The 18,814-nt window shown below is 40.4% G+C and overlaps 1 protein-coding gene across 7 annotated transcripts in view; it reads left to right on the forward strand.

Moving 5' to 3' along the window:
- The window catches only part of HIVEP3 (HIVEP zinc finger 3), a 487,717-nt gene that overhangs the window by 83,393 nt on the left and 385,510 nt on the right, over positions 1-18,814 (forward strand). Inside the window, exon 1 of one of the 7 annotated variants that reach the window (XM_089300864.1) lies at positions 1,579-1,624. The exons of the other annotated variants lie outside the window; for them this stretch is intronic. The gene's annotated coding sequence lies outside the window, so the exon portion shown is untranslated. Of the gene's footprint in view, positions 1-1,578; positions 1,625-18,814 lie in introns of those variants that run through there. 7 annotated transcript variants of the gene reach the window in all.

The raw sequence follows: 18,814 nt of genomic DNA on the forward strand, positions 1-18,814 counted from the left end.
TATATATATATATGTGTGTGTGTGTGTATTTATGTAATTTGAAGAAAGTTAAATAAATTACTAGATGATTTGTTGTAATGCAATATTACAGTGAAAAAAAGTCATACTTTTATATTTTATATATATTTGGAGAGAAAAAAACAGAGACAGAGGAGAGAGAGATTCAGAAAACATGGAGAACATGGAAAACAGTTACACCCTCTTTAAAAGTCAACCTCTGCAAGGCCAGTTATCATGCTTGCTCAACAAATGGACCCTTGTTGCCATTCTGAAACCCCATGTCCTCTGTTGGACAACTGATCTCAGCCTATAAGGCATTTCTGAGGCTTTCATGTTATTATGCACAGGGGAGCCTTTTCCATCATTATAAATGACAGTGGGGAACATTCCTGGTTCATACAGAATCTTAATATCATACTTGGAGCAGTATGGCAGAAGTTTAAAAAGTAAGGACTTCAGATATAATGAACCTGGGATTGAATTCTGGTTTTAGGATACACTAGGATTCTGGTTCTAGGATGCATTGGACAAATTCCCTAATCCCTACGAGCCCCCATTCTTTCACTAGGTTTTGGTGAGGATGAAATGAGAGAATGTATGTAATTAACTAAACATAGTCTCTAGCTTATAGTAAATGATCACTAAATGGTGATTTTTTATCATTACTATTAATAATAATAACATGGAGGTAGTTAATGTTGAATGGCAAGATTTATATTTGGGGAAAATGTGATAAAAAATAAAAAATGATATTTTTGTCAGTGGCTTAATTTTTAGTAATTGGTTTCCTAACATATTTCTCAATAAATTGTGACATATATGAAAGATTCTAAAGTGGAGACCCTCTAGAGCTACTTTGTTTTTAGAAATCCAAGGTGTTTACTGTGTAGCATCATTTTCTTTGCAAGATTATTCCAGACTAGTAAATACTTCCGGCAAGATGATTGCCCTGGATTATAGCTGACTCATCATTTTACAGGGTCTGCCTTCTACTTTTTTGGAAACTCAGTACATTATTTGTATTTTACTTAATTTCTATGTAATTTTCCCTCTATATCCAACATTTCTCAAAAAAGAACAGATAGACATGTTTCCCTTAAGGAAGTTTCCAAGAGGACAATGAGTATTCTGACCAATGCCAATCTTTCTCCTGCTCGCTATTGCAAAAAAGATGCATAAATCCGAAAAGAAACAAGATTCTTATTTCTACTCAAATTATGTAGAGAATCGGAAACAGTGTTGTTTTCAAATTATGAAAAAAAAAAAACCTCAACAAATAGCAAGTTCACAACTTTCCTTGAGCTCATCCAAGTATTGAAGTTCCTAAGAGCAGATCCAGCATAGGAAGACAGCAGTCTGCAGGGTGAAATGGGCCATGAGCACTGACTTATCTGGGTAGGAAACCATCAGATACCAGTAAGAATTCAGCTAGGATTGCAATAGATGACGTTTGGCTGAGTGCACACTGGGTTAGATCCCTAGGGGCTATAAATAACAGGAGTGGGATCCACACCCTCTCACAAACATTTCTCCATGAACCCTACTGTAATTCACAGAAATATTTGGGAAAGTCTCCTGTGCGGTGACCTACTAGAGGAAAAGAACAGAAGCTGCTATCAGTCAGGTGAGAAACTCCATGTGGACCCTTCTCCCTGTATCTCTGATGACTGAACATATGAATTAATGTGGCATGCATGTAGAAGGGGAAAAATACTGTCACTGTTAGGCTATTGGTGGAATGCCATTACAGCTGAGGCAAGGAACAGCCCTAGAGGAAGGGAAGATCTGACTTTCTGGATTCAGAAGTAACTTAGAGGAGAAATGGGATCAGCTTTGAGATTTGGTGATATGCAGTGCTTGCCTAAGATTAACGCTTAATCAGAACAACAGAGGACATTTCCTCCCCCACCTCAAACTAGGCTAGCAAGAGAAGACAGAAAAAGATGGTGAAAGAAGGGTGTTGTGACATAGTGGATTAAGCCGCTGCCTGAAATGCTGACATCCCATATGGGTGCTGGTTCAAGTCCCGGCTGCTCCATTTCTGATCCAGCTACCTGCTAATGTGCCTAGGAAAGCAGTGGAGGATGGCTCAAGTGCTTGGGCCCCTGCCACCCATGTGGGAGATGTGGAGGAAGCTCCTGGCTCCTGGCTTTGGCCTGGCCCACCCCTGGCTGTTGTGGCCATTTTGGGGAGTTAACCAGCAGATGGAAGATCTCTCTCTCTCTCTCTCTGCATTTCAAATATATAAAAAATAGAATAAATCTTAAAAAATAAAAGAAAAGATGAACACATTAAATAGCTAGCAAGACAACAGGCGTTAATTCAGTCGTATCAGTAATCCCATTAAATGTGATTGGTTCAAACATGCCCATTAGAAGATAGAGATTGCCAAATTGGAAAAAGAGCAAGATCCAACTTTATATACACTATCTATAAGAAACCCACTTTATTTTTTAATATTTATTTTTTATTTGAAAGGTAGCATTACAGAGAGATACAGAAAGATAGATCTATGTACTGGTTCACTGCCTACCTGACTACAATAGCCAGTTCTGGGCCAGGCCAAAGCTAGGAGCTTCTTCTGGGTCTCCCACGTAGGTGGCAGTGACTCAGGTATGTGGACCATCTTCTGCTGCTTTAACAGGATAATTAGCAGGGAGCTGGATCAAAAGTGGAACAGCCGGGATTCCAACCAGTGCCCATATGGGGTGCTGGCATTGCAGGAGGCAGCTTAACTTGCTATGCCACAACACCAACCCCAAGAAACCCACTTTAAATGCAAAGACAGATAGATTAAAAGTAATAGGACAGGAAAAGATAGGTTGTGCAAACATTAATTCAAATGAAACTTAAGTCTTTAGGTTAATATCAGGTTATCAAAATAGACTTAGAATAAGGATTATTATCAGGGATAAAGAGGGACATTAAATAATTATTTAAGGCTCACTTTGCCAAGAAAACATAACAACAGAGCTTCAAAATACATAATGCAAAAGTTGATAGAGTTGAAAAGTGAAATAGATGAATTCACAAAATATTTCAAAAACCTCAATGACACAAAATTTGACAGCTTGGGTGAAGTGGACCAATTTCTTGAAGGATACGAACACCATAACTCATTCAAGAAGTATATTTCCTGGGGAAATTGAATTTGTTGTTAAAAATCTTCCAAAAAATAAAAACTCAGGGACTGGATGGTTTCAGTGCCAAATTCTATCAAATATTTGAATGCTAATTCTATAGCATGTCTTCAAGAAATTGAAGAGAGAGCAACACTTCCCAAAGTATTTAATGATGCCAACAGTTCCCTAATAATCAAATCTGGCAAAGATATTACAAGAATAGTTCTTGCAAAGATCCTCATTCAAATATTAGTAAATCAAATCTAGAAATATATGTGTATGCTTTTTTTGTTTTTTAATTTTTAAAGTTTTTAATGGGTCCCAAATGTTTTATTTTTTGATTAATATAGAATTTATTTATTTATGGGTCCCCAATTTTTTTTCATGATTAATCTAGAATTTATTTTTTCCCCAGAAAGCTTTTATTTGAATATAAACTTCATGCTTTTCATAAATAAAACTTTAGGAGTATAGTAATTCTTCCCACCATACCCACCCTCCCCACCCCTCTTCCTCCTCCCTCTCCTATTCCCATTGTTATTTTTTACTAAGATCTATTTTCAATTAACTTTATACACATAGATTAACTCTATACTAAGTAAAGAGTTCAACAAATTGTATGAAAAAAAAAAAAAGCCTGTTCCTCAACATTGAGACAAGGACTTTTCAAAGTCATTGCACCTTGAAGTGTTAATTTTACTACTATAGATTACCTTTTAGGTGCTCTATTAGTTTTCACAGATCAGGGAAGAACATTTGGTATTTGTCCTTTTGGGACTGGTTTATTTCACTAAGTATGATGTTTTCCAGTTTCATCTATTTTGTTGCAAACAACAGGATTTCATTTTTTAACCGCTGTGTAGTATTCCATGGTGTATATATCCCATAATTTCTTTATCTAGTCTTCAGTTGACAGGCATTTGGGTTGATTCCATATCTTAGCAATTGTGAATAGCTAATTGTGAATTGAGCTGCAATAAACATGGGGGTACAGGTAACTCCTTCATATGCTGATTTTATTTTCTTTGAGTAAATTCCCAGGAGTGGGATGGCTGGGTCATATGGTAGGTCTATATTCAGATTTCTGAGGTAGCTTCATACTGTCTTCCATAGTGGCTGTACCAGTTTATATTCCCACTAGCACAGTGGATTAGGGTACCTTTTCTCCCACATCCTTGGCAGCATTTGTTGTTTGTTGACATCTATGTGAAAGCTTTCCCTTCATGGGGATGAGGTGAAAGCTCATAGTGCTTTTGATTTGCATTTCCCTGATGACTAGTGATCCTGAGCATTTTTCATGTGTCTGTTGAGCATTTGGATTTCCTTCTTTTGAAACACCTAGTTAATTCCTTTGCCCATTTCTTAGCTGGGTTGTTTTGTTGTTGAGTTTCTTGATCTCTTTATATATTCTGGTTATTAATCCTTTATCAATCACATAGTTTGCAAACAATTTCTCCCATTCTGTTGGTTGCCTCTTCAATTCTCCATTAAAATGTTAGTATATAAAATCTAGGAGTATATATATATATATATATGTATATGCTATATTTAATACATCACAATTAAGTGTAGCTCATCTCTGGAATACAAGGCTAGTTTAACACTGGAAAATCAATCAACATAATACATTGTATTTACAGAACCAAGGAATAAAAACAGTATGATTATTTCAATAGATTTAGAAAATGCTCTTGATCATCTGTATATAAAGATAATTGAAAATGAATCTTGATGTGAATGGGATGGGAGAGGGAGCGGGAAATGGGAGGGTTGCGGGTGGGAGTTAGGTTATAGGGGGGAAAAAGCCACTGTAATCCAAAAGCTGTACTTTGGAAATTCATATTTATTAAATAAAAGTTAAAAAAAAGAAAGTGCTCTTGAAAAATTTAATATCCATTCATGATTAAAACTGAGAGCAAACTGGGAATAAATAGAACTTCCTTAATCTTGTAGAAGGCATATACAAAACCTTACAACTTAATAGTGAACACTAAAAACTTTACCCCTAATATCAAGAACACAGCAAGTTGTTCTCTCTTAAGATTCTTACTCAACATTATATTGGAAGTTCTAGACGATACAGTAAAGCAAGAAAAGGAAATGACATCCTGAGGGTGAGAAAGAAAGCAATAAAATGATATCTATTCACATGTAACTTGATTGTCCATGTAGAGAACCTGAAAGAATCTATATAAAAGGCTCCTAAGACTAGTGAATTTTAGTAAGGTTTCATGGTACAAAATCAATTGCATTTCTGTATATTAAAATGAAAATTTGGACTTTGAAATTTAGAGAACAATGCCTTTATATAATGCACCAAAAGTTTTTCATTCTTAGGTATATATCTAACAAAGTAATATGCAAGATATATATTCTGCAAACTAGAAAATCCTGATGAAAGAAATCAAAGTAGACCAAAATAAATGGAAATATATACTGTATTCATGAACTGTTGGTAAGATGTCAGTTTTCCTAAATTTTTATTTATAAATATATTGTTCTCTGATTATTATAAATAATGAGATCCAGGTTTATAACTGAGAAAGCAGTTACTAATAAGCAAAAGTGTGAGAATGAATCCTTTGGTGCTTGATTAGAATCTGAGGTATCAATATTTACTCATATACACGCTGATAGAAACAGAAGCCCAGATGTGTATACATGGCTAAGTACATACACATGTATCTCCTAGAAACAGTGACATCCCAGTAGCAATGAACACAACGAGTGCTAAGATCTTGATTTCTAAATGTCATTATCCTGTAAAAGGAACCAGGATTCCATGGAAAAGGAGACTCCAGGACTTTGTAGGGAAAATGAACCTGGGGTATCTTGTGGCTCCTGAAAATAAGAAAGTGCTAACCATCACCAATAATGGGAACATGTGGAATACAGGAGCCAGCCTATAAGCCTGGAAAAGCTCTCCATGGCCAAAGCTGGAGATTTGAGTCCAAAATAAATTAAGATATGTTGGGTTATAACTCAAAGGATAAAATAAATATCCACAAGCCCATATTGTTTAAAAAATGTTGAAGAAATGGGCTATTTGATGGGGGAGAAAAGAGAACTCTTCCTACAGAATTCCGATGAATAAATAAGAGACTGAGAGAAGTAGAAAATCACCATTAGAAAACTACATTCAGGAAAAGTGGAGCCAAGATGGCGGAATAGTGAGGACGTACACTGATAGTCTGGGAAAAGATAGTTTAATAAAAGTGGAGTTACTGTAGTTTCAGGGAAAGGCTCGGGAAAAAATTGCAGAGGAAACTCTTCCGGATCTAGTGGATGTGACACAGACGACCTATGGGGAGAGCAAGGATGCCCATGGCTCCGGAGCCCAACCATGGAGTTTATGCATCTGCGCTGAAGGGGAGGTGAGGCAAATGCTCTGTAACCCGAGACATTGATGGGGAAACAAGATAGAGCCTAGAGGGAACGAGGCTTGAAGCCCCACTGGGGAAAGTTCACCAGGCTAACTAGAGGAGAGAGGAAAAAAAAAAAGGGACCAGTACAGACGAGTTTCTCTCTCTCTGCCAACCTTGCAAAGGTGAGCAAGACAGAGAGCAGGTGCCATTTTGGACATACGTAAAAGCTGCGTGACCTCAGGGCTGTGCGCAACCTCAGAGCTGTGCCTGCCGTCAGTCAAACAGAAAAACCTGACTCTGGGGTGGGGGGTGAAATAACAGGAAGTAAGGATTTAGTGAATGTGTGGAGCTAATGAACTGAGATGGTGAAAAAAGAGACGGTGGGTGTGAGAACTCACAGAGTTCATGTGAGTACTCTCCAGAGACACTGCAATTTGGTAACCTTGGCAACCTGGTGGGAGATTGCAGGAGAATTTGAGCCCATACTGAGGGCAGCACAGATTCTTTGTGTGGTCCTTGGGAAAGAGCAGATGAATGATATACCCACAGGAGCCAGAGATAGGAAGCTGACTACCTTCAATTCTGCTCAGCTGTGTGGTATTACTTCCCTTCCGAATAAAAAAAGAGAGAGAGAGAGAGAGAGAGAGAGAGAGAGATTTACCCCGCCTAACCTGAGTGTGTCACCTTTGACACACCCTTAACCCTGAAGAACCAAACAGAGCTCTCTGGCCACACCAATCTCAAGCCTCTAAGTCTCCTCCAAAAGAATACAGTACACTTAATACAGTCATAGTATAACAAGAAAAAAACACCACAGCGAGGGAAGAAGAATCCAAAGAATATCTCCACAATGCCAAGCAACAAACACAGAATCAGAGGAAACAAGAACAAGGAAGATGTTATGATGCCCCCAAATGAACAAGACACCCCAAGCCAAGATTATGAAGATGATGAGAGAGAAGAAATGCAAGATACGGATACAGATTTCAAAAAATTTATGATAAGAACATTTAGAAGTTTTCAAAAACAAATTCTTGAACTACAGAAATCCTAACTGGACAGGATAGAAAATCTCTCGTGAAAATGAAATCTTAAGGAGGAATCAAAATGAAACGCAGAAACTAGTAGAACAGGAAAGTGTGATAATGAAGAGAAATCAAAATGAAATGAAGAACTCAATAGATCAAATGACAAACACATTAGAGAGCCTTAAAAACAGAGTCAGTGAAACAGAAGAGAGAATATCGGACTTAGAAGACAGAGCACAGGAAAGTATACAGTCAAACCAAAGAAAAGAAGAGGAAATTAGAAATCTAAAAAATATTGTTGGGAATCTACAGGATACTATAAAAAAAACCAACATTCGGGTTCTAGGAGTTCCTGAAGGCATGGAGAGAGAGAAAGGATTAGAAGGCCTTTTTAGTGAGATGCTAGCAGAGAACTATCCGAGTTTAGAGAAGGACAGAGACATCCTAGTACAGGAAGCTCATAGAACCTCTAGTAAACATGACCAAAAGAGATCCTCACCACGACACATTGTAATCAAACTCACCACAGTGAAACATAAAGAAAAGATCCTAAAATATGTAAGAGAGTGTGGGGAGCAACTCGGACTAGACTAAGTTACTGGAATTAAGACTTATTCTATGCATCTGCTCTCCCACAATATGGCACTGGGAGAGGAGTAAACAACTTCTACACAGCTGCCTCCAGTTCAACCAAACAGGAGCTGATCCTGCTCCTGATTGGAGGAGAGCAGCGTACTCGGCCTGTGGGTAGCAGAGTTGGGATTGGTGGAAGAGGGCTATAAAGGAGGAGAGAGACAACATGCACCAGGTCTGAGCAGCCCCCGAGAGAGCCGGCCGGCAGTGTGCCACTCCCCCGCGGAAGTGGGGAAAGTGGCAGGGGGAGCCGCCCTTCCACGGAGGTGGAAGGATCGGCAGCCAACCCAGGAAGGACCAGCAGCAAACCCGGGAAGGGCCGAGCAGACGAAAGAACAGCGCAGGGTCCTGTGTCGTTCCTCCACGAAGAGGGGGAGCGACAGAGAGAAACGTCAGATTACTCTCAGAGGATCTCCAATTAGACTCACAGCTGACTTCTCATCAGAAACCTTACAGGCTAGGAGAGAATAGCGAGATATAGCCCAGGTACTAAGAGAGAAAAAACTGCCAGTCCAGAATATTATATCCTGCAAAGCTCTCATTTGTGAATGAAGGTGAAATAAAGACCTTTCATAGCAAACAGAAATTGAAAGAATTTGTCGCCACTCGTCCAGACCTGCAAAAAATGCTTAAAGATGTGCTACACACAGAAACACAGAAACCCGGCCATCAATATGAAAGAAGGTAAAGGAAGAAAACCTACCAGTAAAAGATCATAGGAAGCTCAAATCATATACTAGAAATATCTTTGTGAAAACGGCAGGGCAAAGTTACTACTTATCAATAGTCACATTCAATGTTAATGGACTCAACTCTCCAGTTAAAAGGCACAGACTGGCTGAATGGATTAAGGAACAAAACTCATTTATTTGCTGCCTACAAGAAACACATCTTTCCAACAAAGATGCATGCAGGCTGAAAGTAAAAGGTTGGAAAAAGATATTCCATGCCAACAGAAACAAAAAAAAGCAGGTGTAGCCATCTTAATATCAGACAAAATAAACTTTACCACAAAAACTCTTAAGAGAGACAAAGAGGGGCGCTATATAATGATTAAGGGTTCAATTCAACAGGAAGATGTAACTATTATAAATGTATATGCACCTAATTACAGGGTACCGGTTTATTTAAAAGATATGTTAAGGGACTTAAAGGGAGACTTAGATTCCAATACGATAGTACTGGGGGACTTCAATACTCCACTCTCAGAAATAGACAGATCAACGGGACAGAAGATCAACAAGGAAACAGTAGATTTAAACAACACTATTGCCCAAATGGATCTAATAGATATCTACAGAACTTTTCATCCTACACATAAAGAATTTTCATTCTTTTCAGCAGTACATGGAACCTTCTCTAGGATTGACCACATACTAGGCCATAAAGCAAGTCTCAACAAATTCAAAAGAATTAGAATCATACGATGCAGCTTCTCAGACCATAGTGGGATAAAGTTGGAAATTAGCAACTCAGGAATTCCTAGAGCATATGCAAACACATGGAGATTGAACAACATGCTTCTGAATGAACACTGGGTCATAGAAGAAATCAAAAGAGAAATTTAAAACTTTCTGGAAGTAAATGAGGATAACAGCACAACATATCAAAACTTATTGGATATGGCAAAAGCAGTGTTAAGAGGAAAGTTTATAGCAATAGGTGCCTACATCAAGAGATTGGAAAGGCACCAAATAAATGAGCTTTCAGCGCATCTCAAGGATCTAGAAAAACTGCAGCAAACCAGACCCAAATCTAGTAGGAGAAGAGAAATAATTAAAATCAGAGAAGAAATAAATAGGATTGAATCCAAAAAAGCATTACAAAAAATCAGCCAAACGAGGAGCTGGTTTTTTGAAAAAAATAAACCAAATTGACACCCCATTTGTCCAACTAACTAAAAAAAGAAAAGACTCAAATCAATAAAATCAGAGATGAAAAAGGAAACATATCAATAGACACCACAGAAATAAAAAGAATCATCAGGTATTACTACAAGGACTTATATGCCAGCAAACAGGGAAATCTATTAGAAATGGATAGATTCCTGGACACATACAACCTACCTAAATTGAACCAGGAAGACATAGAAAACCTAAATAGACCCATAACTGAGAAAGAAATTGAAACAGTAATAAAGGCCCTCCCAACAAAGAAAAGCCCAGGACCAGATGGATTCACTGCTGAATTCTACCAGACATTTAAAGAAGAACTAACTCCAATTCTTCTCAAACTATTCAGAACAATCGAAAAAGAGGGAATCCTCCCAAATTCTTTCTATGAAGCCATCATCACCTTAATTCCTAAGCTGGAGAAAGATGCAGCATTGAAAGAAAAGTACAGACCAATATCTCTGATGAACATAGATGCAAAAATCCTCAATAAAATTCTCGCCAATAGAATGCAACAACACATCAGAAAGATCATCCACCCAGACCAAGTGGGATTTATCCCTGGTATGCGGGGATGGTTCAATGTTTGCAAAACAATCCATGTGATACACCACATTAACAGACTGCAGAAGAAAAACCATATGATTATATCAATAGATGCAGAGAAAGCATTTGATAAAATACAACACCGTTTCATGATGAAAACCCTAAGCAAACTGGGTATAGAAGGAACATTCCTCAATATAATCAAAGCAATTTATGAAAAACCCACAGCCAGCATCCTATTGAATGGGGAAAAGTTGGAAGCATTTCCACTGAGGTCTGGTACCAGACAGGGATGCCCACTCTCACCACTGCTATTCAATATAGTTCTGGAAGTTTTAGCCAGAGCTATTAGGCAAGAAAAAGAAATTAAGGGGGTACAAATTGAGAAGGAAGAACTCAAACTATCCCTCCTTGCAGCTGATATGATTCTTTATTTAGGGGATCCAAAGAACTCTGCTAAGAGACTATTGGAACTCATAGAAGAGTTTGGCAAAGTAGCAGGATATAAAATCAATGCACAAAAATCAACAGCCTTTGTATACACAAGCAGTGCCATGGCTGAGAAAGAACTTCTAAGATCAATCCCATTCACAATGGCCACAAAACAATCAAATACCTTGGAATAAACTTAACCAAGGACATTAAAGATCTCTACGATGAGAATTACAAAATCTTAAAGAAAGAAATAGAAGAAGATATCAAAAAATGGAAAAATCTTCCATGCTCATGAATTGGAAGAATCAATATCATCAAAATGTCCATTCTTCCAAAAGCAATTTATAGATTCAATGCGATACCAATCAAAATACCAAAGATATTCTTCTCAGATCTGGAAAAAATGATGCTGAAATTCATATGGAGACACAGGAGACCTCGAATAGCTAAATCAATCTTATACAACAACAAAAAAAGCCAGAGGCATCATAATACCAGATTTCAGGGCATACTACAGGGCAGTTGTAATCAAAACAGCATGGTACTGGTACAGAAACAGATGGATAGACCAATGGAACAGAATAGAAATACCAGAAATCAATCTAAACATCTACAGCCAACTTATATTTGATCAAGGATCCAAAAACAATACCTGGAGTAAGGACAGTCTATTCAACAAATGGTGCTGGGAAAATTGGATTTCCATGTGCAGAAGCATGAAGTAAGACCCCCACCTTACACCTTACAGAAAAATCCACTCAACATGGATTAAAGACCTAAATCTATGACCCAACACCATCAAATTATTAGAGAACATTGGAGAAACCCTGCAAGATATAGGCACAGGCAGACTTCTTGGAAAAGACCCCGGAGGCACAGGCAGTCAAAGCCAAAATTAACATTTGGGATTGCATCAAATTGAGAAGTTTCTGTACTGCAAGAGAAACAGTCAGGAAAGTGAAGAGGCAACCGACAGAATGGGAAAAAATATTTGTAAACTATGCAACCTGTAAAGGGTTAATAACTAGAATCTTCAAAGAGATCAAGAAACTCCACAACATCAAAACAAACAACCCACTTAAGAGATGGGCCAAGGACCTCAATAGACATTTTTCAAAAGAGGAAATCTAAATGGCCACAGGCACATCAAAAAATGTTCAGGATCACTAGCCATCATGGAAATGCAAATCAAAACCACAATGAGGTTTCACCTCACCCCGGACAGAATGGGTCACATTCAGAAATCTACCAACAACAGATGCTGGCGAGGATGTGGGGAAAAAGGGACCCTAACCCACTGTTGGTGGGAATGCAAACTGGTTAAGCCACTATGGAAGTCAGTCTGGAGATTCCTCAGAAACCTGAATATAACCCTACCATTCAACCCAGCCATCCCACTCCTTGGAATTTACCCAAAGGAAATGAAATTGGCAAACAAAAAAGCTGTCTGCACATTAATGTTTATTGCAGCTCAATTCACAATAGCTAAGATCTGGAATCAACCCAAATGCCCATCAACAGTACACTGGGGCTGGCGCCGCGGCTCACTAGGCTAATCCTCCACCTAGTGGCACTGGCACACCAGGTTCTAGTCCCGGTCGGGGCGCCGGATTCTGTCCCAGTTGCCCCTCTTCCAGGCCAGCTCTCTGCTGTGGCCAGGGAGTGCAGTGGAGGATGGCCCAATTATTTGAGCCCTGCACCCCATGGGAGACCAGAATAAGTACCTGGCTGCTGCCACTGGATCAGCGTGGTGCGCCGGCCACAGCGTGCTGGCCGTGGCGGCCATTGGAGGGTGAACCAACAGCAAAGGAAGACCTTTCTCTCTGTCTCTCTCTCTCTCACTGTCCACTCTGCCTGTCAAAAAAAAAAAACAGTAGACTGGATAAAGAAATTATGGGACATGTACTCTATAGAATACTATACAGCAGTAAAAAACAATGAAATCCTGTCATTTGCAACAAAATGGAGGAATCTGGAAAACATCATGCTGAGTGAAATAAGCCAGTCCCAAAGGGACAAATATCATATGTTCTCCCTGATCGGTGACTACTAACCAAACATCAAAAAGGAAACCTGGTGAAGTGAAATGGACACTATGAGAAACAGTGACTTGATCAGCCCTTGTCATCACTGTTGATGTACAATTTAATGCTTTATCCCTTTTAGTATTTTTTTTGTTCTACTTAATACTATTGGTTGAACTCTGTAATTAACAACAATTATTCTTAGGTGTTTAAAGTTAACTGAAAAGAGATCTCTGTTAAATATAAGAGTGGGAATAAGAGAGGGAGGAGATGTACAATTTGAGTCATGCTCAAGCTTCCTTGCCCCAAATGGTGGAGTTAGAAATGTGCCAGGGGATTCCAATACAATCCCATCAAGGTTGCATGTACCAATGCCATCTCACTAGTCCAAGTGATTAATTTCAGGTCACAAAAGATCATAATGATAGGTCTGAGAGTCAAAGGGATCACATAATCAAGACTAGTGTCTGCTAATGCTAACTGATAGAATAAAAAAGGGAGAGAACGATCCAACATGGGAAGTGGGATACAAGCAGACTCCTAGGATGGCAGATGTCCTAAATAGCACTCTGGCCTCAGAATCAGCCCTTAAGACATTCGGATCTGGCCGAAGAGCCCATGAGAGTATTTTAGGCATGGAAAATCAAGACACTCTGGAAAAAACAAACAAACAAACAAAAAAACAAAAAAACCCTAAATGAAAGATCTCTGCGAGTGAGATCCCAGTGGAAAGAACGGGCCATCAAAGAAGGAGGTACCTTTCTCTGAAGGGAGGAGAGAACTTCCACTTTGACTATGGCCTTGTTGAAATAAGATCAAATTCGGCCAGCTTAGGGGGCTTCGATGGCCTTGGCAACTCACAACTAGAGCCTCGGGAGATTGCTGACGCCTTAAACAAGAGTGTCAATTTGTTAAGTCAACAACAGGAGTCACTGTGCACTTACTCCCCATGTAGGATCTCTGTCCTTAATGTGTAGTTCAATGTGAATTAATGCTATGACTAGTGCTCAAATACTATTTTGCACTTTGTGTTCTGTGTGGGGGCAAACTGATGAAATCTTTCCTTAATATATACTAAATTGAACTTCTGTATATAAAGATAATTGAAAATGAATCTTGATGTGAATGGAATGGGAGAGGGAGTGGGAGATGGGAGGGTTGCGGGTGGGAGGGAAGTTATGGAGGGGAAAAGCCATTGTAATCCTAAACTGTACTTTGGAAATTTATATTTACTAAATAAAGGTTAAAAAAAAGAAAACTACATTCAGGCTTGCTGAAGACAGGTTACTGAAATCAGTGGGTGAAAACTTGAGAAATTAGACATTAGTGTAGTCTCGAAGTATTTGATACTCCCTAATATTAGTGAACTACAAAGGGAAAAATAGGACCTTTACAGTGTAGAAATGTAGTAAACATTACGTTAAGCAAGGGACGAAGTTAACCATTACCAGTAATAAGAAATATTGACTTCATCTCCCCTTTCTGCAATGTAATACTCTAAGAAGGGTACATCATTGCTGTGCTGTTCTTTCTAAAACCCCATTTTCCCAGTGTAATCACAAGAAAACCTCAGATAAACCTAAATTGAGGGACCATATATGAAATACCTGACAGAATTCTTTAGAGGTGTCAGGGCAGGAAAGGTAAGGAAAGGGTGAGGAATGGTCAGAGATCAGAGGAGACCAAGGAGAAACCACAACTTCAGAGAAGAATCTGTAGCCCAGTTAATAGTGTTGTACCAATATCATTTTCCTGGTTTTGATGATAATGCTGTGGTTATGTAAGATGTTGTTGTTAGGGAAAGCTGGGTGAAGGCATATGGGGTCTCTGTACAATCTTTCCAACTCTTCTCTAAGTCTAAAATTATTTTAAAATATAAAAGAAAAAAATTAGGAAGAGTTACATGTGGTTTTGTTATTGAATAGCCCTGAAGGAAATAAGTAAAGAATCCTTTGTGCTATAAGGGGATACTATGGACACCTTTAAACCATGAATGGCACTTGTAGAACATCTTGCGCCCCTGGGACCCCCTGTGCTCTTTGGACTGGAGTTTGATGATTACTATGATAGGATTGTCTGAACCAACTTATTTGAAGACACCCTATTTTAGATGTGTTATTTCACTTTTTCTTAAAAGTTGCTTGAGAAGGCACTATGTACTGTTACAAACAATATTTTTTTAAAAGATTTATTTATTTATTTATTTGAAAGTCAGAGTTACACAGAGAAGAGGCAGAGAGAGAGAGAGAGGTCTTCCATCTGCTGGTTCACTCCCCAGTTGGCCGCAATGGCTGGAGCTGCGCCAATCCAAAGCCAGGAGCCAGGAGCTTCTTCTGGGTCTCCCATATGGGTGCAGGGGCCCAAGAACTTGGGCCATCTTCTACTGCTTTCCCAGACCATTGCAGAGAGCTAGATGGGAAGTGGAGCAGCCAGGTCTTGAACCGGCGCCCATATGGGATGCCGGTGCTTCAGGCCAGGGCATTAACCCGCTGCACCATAGCGCTAGCCCCACAAACAATATTTTTAAAATGTATTTTGAGAGGCACAGAGAAACAGAGAGAGTGAGCTCCTACCCACTGGTTCATTTCCTAAATGCCTGCAGTGCCTGGGGAACCAAAGTCAGGAGCTGGGAACTCAATCCATATCTCACGTGAGAGGCAGGGACTCAGTCACTTGAGCCATCTCTGCTGCCTCCCAAGGTGTACATTAATGAGAAGCTGGAATCAAGAGCCCAAGCCAGGCATAGAACCCAGGTACTCTGATGTGGCACATGGGCATCCGAACTTCTGGGCCAAATGCCCAACCCGCTTTTTGAAAAGCTAGTTTTCCTTCCGTTAGAGGGATGATTTTTCTCCCTTTTTCTTTTACTGACTGTGATCGCTGGGGAGTGGGTATGCAGACTGGGAGTCCCCCTTCTAATTCCAGCCGCCCTTCCTAGCTAACACAGCTTTCAGCTGTCTGTCTTCCCTCCCTGCCTTCCTTTGGTAGTGAGAGGCATGATCACTGCAGTTCTCTTTTGCTTCTATCAAGCTGCTTCACCCACTTACGCTGTTTGCTTGACACCTGAAGGCATGTGGGTTTCGAATCCCTGGTGAATGTAATAATTTGTCTATGATTTGTGGTGTTTATTCATGATCTCTTCTAACCATGGCTCCTTTCCAGTTTGGACAAAGCTTCCAATCCTGCTCCTACAGTTCCTCTTTGGAGTTGCAACCTTGGATTTGCTTTCTATGCTTCTACCTCATTTGTCTTTGCAGCATATTAGGTGGGCTGTGGGTTGCCACCCCCACCCAGGACACAGAGTCTGTATAGGTAGGATGCACAGACTGACCAGAAGCCATTGTTTGTCAGCACAGGATGGAGTGATGCCCGAGAGTACCTATCCATGTCTCAGGCTGCCCAGTGTAGGATCTTACCAAATCTGAGAGGCTTGTCATGGCACACCCCACTCCTTTTGCACTGAAAGCTTCCATCTGGAATATCATCTCCCTCACTTGGCTTAATGCTTCCTTAGCAGGAAACCTTCCAACATCAGCCTTTGCAGGTTCTTAAACCCAAACTCAGCACAAGGCCACATCCTCACCTGGGAGAAGGAGCAGAGCCAGACTCCAGGGTTCAGGTGCCAATCAGAATCTCTACCTCCAACTTCCTGGTGCACTGGAAGGCCCCGGGCCCTGTGCCTTTTGGCTCCTTTTCTTGTTCTAAGTTTAGCAAATTTTGCACATGCTCTGTTCTTAACAGACTGAATCCATGGATATGACAGTTAGATTCCTTCATCTGCTAAAATCAAAGTCTCTCACACCTGTTTGGTGTCTAGACCTGCTAAAACTGTAGAGGAGCGTAGCTTTCTAAAGCTCACTCTCCCTGGGCCTTCACTAGGATTCTCGAGATGACTCATGGACTTTCACAGATGTCCATATTGCCAAGACCTCCTGTAGAAACTTGGAAACTCCTATGTATTTTCTGAAGTTCCATAGGGATTTTTTTTTTTTTTTTGACAGGCAGAGTGGATAGTGAGAGAGAGAGAGACAGAGAGGAAGGTCTTCCTTTTGCCGTTGGTTCACCCTCCAATGGCCGCCACGGCTAGTGTGCTGCGGCTGGCGCACCGCGCTGATCCGATGACAGGAGCCAGGTGCTTCTCCTGGTCTCCCATGGGGTGCAGGGCCCAAGCACTTGAGCCGTCCTCCACTGCACTCCCTGGCCACAGCAGAGAGCTGGCCTGGAAGAGGGGCAACCGGGACAGAATCTGGTGCCCCAACCGGGACTAGAACCCGGTGTGCTGGCGCCGCAAGGTAGAGGATTAGCCTATTGAGCCGCGGAGCCGACTCCATAAGGATTTTGATGTGCAATATCAAATAGGATCCCCAGGCTGCCAGAGAGTTTAGTTTACATATTTTCTTAATTTCTCTTAGTATTTTTTTCTTTCTGTTGATAAATCTATTATCATTTTACTCAAGGCATTAGTTCTAAATAGATCAGGGGCTTTGCTGTCATATAGACGCCCCTGCTGACATTCCCTACCTATCTGGCAGAGCTGTGTTCCACGATGGGCTTCCTCTTATCCTAGGCATGTAGGAGTGTAAGAAAGGTTAAGAATAATGCTCTGGGGGCTGGCGCTGTGGCATAGCGCGTAAAGCCGCCTCCTGCAGTGCGGCATTCCTTACGGGCGCCAGTTCCTGTGGTGGCTGCTCCAATTTAGATCCAATTCTCTGTTATGGCCTGGGAAAGCAGTAGAAGATGGCCCAAGTTCTTGGGCCCCTGCACCCACGTGGGAGACCCAGAAGAAGCTCCTGGCTCCTGGCTTCAGATCGGCACAGCTCCAGCCATTGAGACCAATTGGGGAGTGAACCAGTGGATGGAAGACCTCTCTCTCTCTCTCTGCCTCTCCTCCTTTCTCTGTGTAACTCTTTCAAATAAATTAATAAATCTTAAAAAAAAAAGAATAATGCTCTGATGTTGTGTATGTGACTTTATACCCCAAACTGTTTATTTTCAGATAGTCAAAGGCAAAAAGGGTGATGGCTGGCGGCTATTTTTTTTTTTTTTTCATTAGAAGCAACTGACCAAGGTACACAAGCAGGCTGGGTGATTTTAAGGAGGGACTGGGACTTGCAGCAGCTCTTTGTTTTCTAAACACAGTTCTAGGGTGGTGTTTTCCCCACCCAGTGAAAGCTTCTCCTGGATGGTAGAAGACGGACACCATGGACCCCACTGGCTTCTTCCCAATTGTCACCTTACGTCTGGTGGGCATGATTTAATGACTTATTCCTACCATAACAGCAGTATTTTCCTTCTCTCTCTTTGGAAGAATTGAGAGCACAAGGTTGGGAGTCAGATGGACCTAGGGCTGAGCCCTCATGCTGATGTGTGCCCAATGGTTTGCCTGGGACGGGAACTAAGCCTCATTTTCATCATCTGCTAGGTGGGGGAAGGGAAGTATGTCTAGAAGAGTTGCAGTGAAGATAATAATAATATCCCCACTTTACAGATAAGGGAACTGAGGAAGGGGATGATAAGCAATTGACACAGTCCTACAGGATTTGAACACAGATGGTCTGGTACTGCTTAGAGCTGCTTACTCAGTCCTTCTACCGTGCAACTCTACAGAGGACAAAACAGGTGCTTCTCACTTCTATCTCACCATGGCCCAGCTTAGAGATTTCTGCAAACATTGTCCAATGTCCTACACATGATTATTTTATTAAAAATTTTTAAAAATGTATTTATTTGAGAGGGAGGAAGAAGGCGAGTATACTCCCATCCACTGGT

The sequence above is a fragment of the Oryctolagus cuniculus genome, chromosome 7, assembly GCF_051225735.1.
Source record: "Oryctolagus cuniculus isolate XC-2025 breed Fujian yellow rabbit chromosome 7, ASM5122573v1, whole genome shotgun sequence".
Taxonomy (NCBI): domain Eukaryota; kingdom Metazoa; phylum Chordata; class Mammalia; order Lagomorpha; family Leporidae; genus Oryctolagus; species Oryctolagus cuniculus.